Source organism: Panthera pardus, unplaced genomic scaffold, assembly GCF_024362965.1.
Source record: "Panthera pardus isolate Hobbes unplaced genomic scaffold, ASM2436296v1 HiC_scaffold_8, whole genome shotgun sequence".
NCBI classification, from domain to species: domain Eukaryota; kingdom Metazoa; phylum Chordata; class Mammalia; order Carnivora; family Felidae; genus Panthera; species Panthera pardus.
The window spans coordinates 69,431,452-69,436,062 of NW_026527013.1; the positions used below are offsets into that span (position 1 = coordinate 69,431,452).

General features: G+C 38.3%; 1 long non-coding RNA gene across 1 annotated transcript; it reads right to left on the reverse strand.

The window, feature by feature from the left end:
• Positions 1–1,117: 1,117 nt before the first annotated feature.
• On the reverse strand, positions 1,118–3,396 carry LOC109267895 (uncharacterized). Its single transcript, XR_002080334.2, has 2 exons — positions 3,207–3,396; positions 1,118–2,008 (listed from the first exon to the last, which is right to left on the reverse strand). It is a non-coding gene; the product is annotated as an uncharacterized LOC109267895 (long non-coding RNA).
• Positions 3,397–4,611: the final 1,215 nt, after the last annotated feature.

Here is a 4,611-nt window from a genome sequence, read left to right on the forward strand (position 1 = left end):
AAATCCCCGCTTACCTCACTTCCCCCCTGGCTCCTGGCTCAGTGGTTCACTGAAATATTAGCTCTCTGATACTACTACCTACCAGATATTTTGCGAGGTTTCCTGGCTGCTGTTAGTGAATAAGTTGGTCCACATTACTCACCTGTCCATTTTACCTAAACAAAGTCACCTTTCAAAAAAAGTCATGAGCTACTCATACACAACATAAAATAAATTATAAACAGTTAATATCTAGCATTTGAAAGATATCAGCTTCCTAATTATAAAAAAATTCCAATTAAAAATGAGATTATTTCAAATGTTAAAGCACGAAGATTGAAGAAATGAGGAATATAGATAGAGGTTATTGAGCCACTCAGATACAACTAGTGAAAGTGAACTTGAAACTTTCTGAAAAGAATTTTGGTGGTATTAACAAGAGTGGCTTCATTTTTCAATACATAGGGACACATTATTTTTTAATGAAGTAAACATTAAAACTTTCCTATAATATGATCATAGACAATTCATATCGATAAAATAGATACTATACAACTTTATAAAAATTTTTAAGTTTATTAACTTATTTTGAGAAAGACAGAGACAGCACAAGCAGGGGAGGTGCAGAGAGAGAGAGAGAGAGAGAGAGAGAGAGAGAGAGAAACCCAAGCAGGCTCCTTGCTGTCAGCTTAGAGCCTGATGTGGGGCTCAAACTCACAAAACGTGCGATCATGACATGAGCTGAAACAGAGAGTCGGATGCTCAACCGACAGAGCCACCCAGGGGTCCCAGATATTATACAACTTTAAACTTACACTTATCAACCATCTCTCTCTGCCAGGGGAAAATGCTTTTAAATAACACTAAATCTCAAAATCAAAATTTGAAGTATTCTCGTATGAATTCGATCGCTCTAAAAAATGCATAGGGAAAACTTTTGCAATTGGTTTCCTAGGTGTGGAGTTATAGATACCTTTTCTCTGTATTGTTACAGTTTCAGCTGCTTCCCAAATTTTCTACTGAGTATGCAACTCTTTTATAATCAGAAATAACCAGTAAAATGAAAGGATGCAGCTTTTATATTAGAATTAGTAGTAGTAAATTATTTATCTAGAATAAGACAGAGAATGCTGGTTAGTTTAATTTTCAGATAATTAAATATTTATGATATGGTATATACTCCACATAGAGAGCCTGTCAGGAATACATAATGAAATGAACCTAACAAAAACTACACAAACAGAAATCAGCTTTTCTCTTACAATTTACAAGGCATTTCAACTGTCATACCTTTTGAGGATCACAATTACCAACACCAATGATCTTCCATCAAAATGTTTTAATCTCTTAATCTCTTAATTAACTTTCTCTTCTTTTCCTAAGGGAGTTTCTGCCTGTTCCTTCCGCCCCCAAGAGTTTACATCGGATTTTTCTCATCAGTGTTCTCCACACTGCACTTAAGGCTAACATTATTTTCTGTGCTTTACAAATGTGTCGCAGCTTCACAGAAAAGCACGCCGCTTTGCCAAATTTTGCATCAACCCTTAGAACTGAGCCTTGAACCCCAGTCTGCAATCGGGTTCCCCCCTCGCCCGCTCCCCAGCTGCCTCTCCAGCTTCCAGCACTGGGCACTGCAAATACAGAGGACCGGTAATTATTTGTTGGTTTAATATAATTTGTTTAGTCCCTGGAGGACGACTGATTTGCATTTTCTCTTTTTTATATTGATCCGTAACGCAGTCTGTCTTCTCCCCAATGGGTATTTGGGCACGAACTTGTTAGTGTCACTTTCCTGTGCTTTCAGGCAGGATTTCGCCCCGCAGGGTTCTCTGGCAGCCAGCTCCCATCACTATGGTGTCCTCGCTTCAGTTTTGACACGACATCATTAGCAGCTGCACCGCAGTCCTTGTTCGGGCTCAATGAGAGCGCACAAACGGACTTGGCACTGGGCACAGCCAGGAGGGACCCACGGTGGAGCCGCCTAACGGACCAGCTCTCTTCCGAGCCCTGGACTTGATTTCTTATTTCACTGTGGAAGAGAAACAAAACAAAACAAAACACCCATCAGCACACACTGGTGTAGCGGTGTCTCCTGATATCTTGGAAACATTTCAGCAGGATTTACGGTCTTTCCTTTCCAGGGCCAGGCCCGGAGCACCGACTGGGATTAAAACCCCGCGGGGGCTTGAGGGGGTGAGGGAGTGGGGGGGGGGGGTGTCTCATAACTCCATCAGATCAGTATAGCATGGAACGCAGCACTGCAATATTATGGGTTTTAAAATCATACAGGAACATGTAAATAGGTGCTTATGATGTGCAAATTCGGAAACTAAGGTATAAAATTATACGCACACACCGAATACCCCTAAATGCAAATAAGAGTTAAAAATGTTCACCAACAGGATTAATGGGGGCTGTATGTTAGGTGGTAGAGAGGGGCAGATTATTTAGTATTGCACTTAAGCTGCGTACGATATTTTTAAAAACATATATTACAATTTTTATAAAATTGCAGTAGGCTGTCTTCAGAAAGAAAAGAAATATTTCTTTTAAGGCAATAAATAAAGGAGATGGAAAAATGTTCACTCGTTGCATTATGAAGCATACGATCGTATTTCAAAACAAAATACCTTTGCATTATTGTTTGCACAAGAAAAGCATGTTTCATTTCCTTTAAGAGTGAATGTTCCTCACTAGGCACCTCATCCTCCCCCTCACTCCCAGGCAGCCTCAGTCCACAGATGATGTATACTGGAGCCCAAGCTGGTCACTGCACAAACCAGGTCCATAACAAAGGTCCGTACCATTGTTTTCTCTTGTCATAGGAACCCTTCTTTGCATCTATCTTACAGAAGATATTTTTTAAATCATATCTTATAAATCTTCCAACTAAAATTTATATATATCATTACATAGAAAGAAAAGGGAAATAGCCTTTCACAACTATTGACTACCATTCAACAAACTTCAATACATATTCTCTCATCTAATCCTCACAGCAATCCTCATGAGGTAGATACTATTATCCTTATTTTACAGTTCAACACAAGACCAGAGAGGTGAAATAACTTGCCCAAAGTCACACAGCCTCTGCGGGGTGGATTCATGTCCTTGACAGGACTCTGGCTCCCTTCTCTTCATCCTCTTTCATCCTTCTACACACACACACACACACACACACACACACACACGTTTTTTCTATATAAATGTGCTTCTGCAATACTTACCATTTTTATTGTTTTGCAGATTTTCTTTTTTATCTTTCATTCTCTTTTATTTTTTTACTTAAGAGATTTATCTGAGCCTAGAAGAACGCTGACTATCCAAGCAGTTACCCAGTCCCCAGATCTGAGTGCGCCCTGTTGAGACTGAGCATGCCCTGTCCTGGTTCTGACGTGCACACATGACCTGAGTTGGCCCAGGCATACTGAAAGGAAAAACTTAGATGCCGTGGTCAAGGGGGGAGGTTTATGCCTTCCTCACAGTGGACGGTCCGTCGCATAATCAAAAGGGAAACCAGCCTTAAGATGAAGTAAATTCTATAAACAATAGAACAATGAAAGGAACTTGGGTCATTAATGACACCATCGTGAGCCACGGAGTCAATCAATTCATGCCTGCTTCTGAACTCCTATTATGTGAAATAATAAATGTCCTTACAATGTAAGTCGATTTGATTTGGGAATTCTGTTACTTTCAATGGATGGCTGAGAAGTTCTATAGGATGCATTAATATGAATAGAGTTATTTATTTATTTATTTAAAATGTTTATATATTTTTGAGAGAGAAAAAACATGAGTGGAGGAGGGGACAGAGAATTTGAAGCCAGTTCTGTGCCTGACGCGGGGCTTGAACTCACAAACCATGAGATCATGGCCTGAACCAAAGTCGGACGCTTAACCAACTGAGCCACCCAGGTGCCTCAAATAGAGTTGTGTTTTTTAAAGGGCAGTGTGCTCATAAATAATTAACTATTTCACAGGGGCAGAGGTGCCATGGGGGAAATACTGAAGGGGAATTCCTAATTTGTAGCATTTGTTTAATTTCTGTAATGTAACTATACTCACCACAGCTGTTTTCATGCTACCAACATGGTGTCACGAAAGACAGCTGGGGAGAGTTTGATTTCATTTGATTAATTTTGATTCACATTTTAGTTGAATCAATTTTGTCATTTTACTTCCTCTCGGTTTATTTTTGTTTTTCTTTTGATACTTATTTTCTAAATTATTGTTTTCTTAAAAATACATATATGGCAATAAATTTTTCTCTGAGTATAGCTTAAAATATATTTTATAGGTTTTGGCTATGAAGTTTCCATGTTTGTTTATTCTTAGTTTCCAACTTCTGTTTGATTTCCTCTTTAAACTGAGTCAATATACCATATTTTAATCTCCAGTTGGGCAGATTTTTGTTACTGTTCATATTATATATACAGTTCAGTTTAGGTAATACGGTCTCTATTATTTATATATCTTTTTATGTATATGGAAATTATACATAGCCTAATACAGGATCCATATTATGAAGTGATCCATTGGCATTTTTTACAAAATAGTTTTTTATATAAAGTTTGTTATAAATCTATAAAAATTAAATTTGTTAATGATGTTGCTCCGATCCCTTTGGAT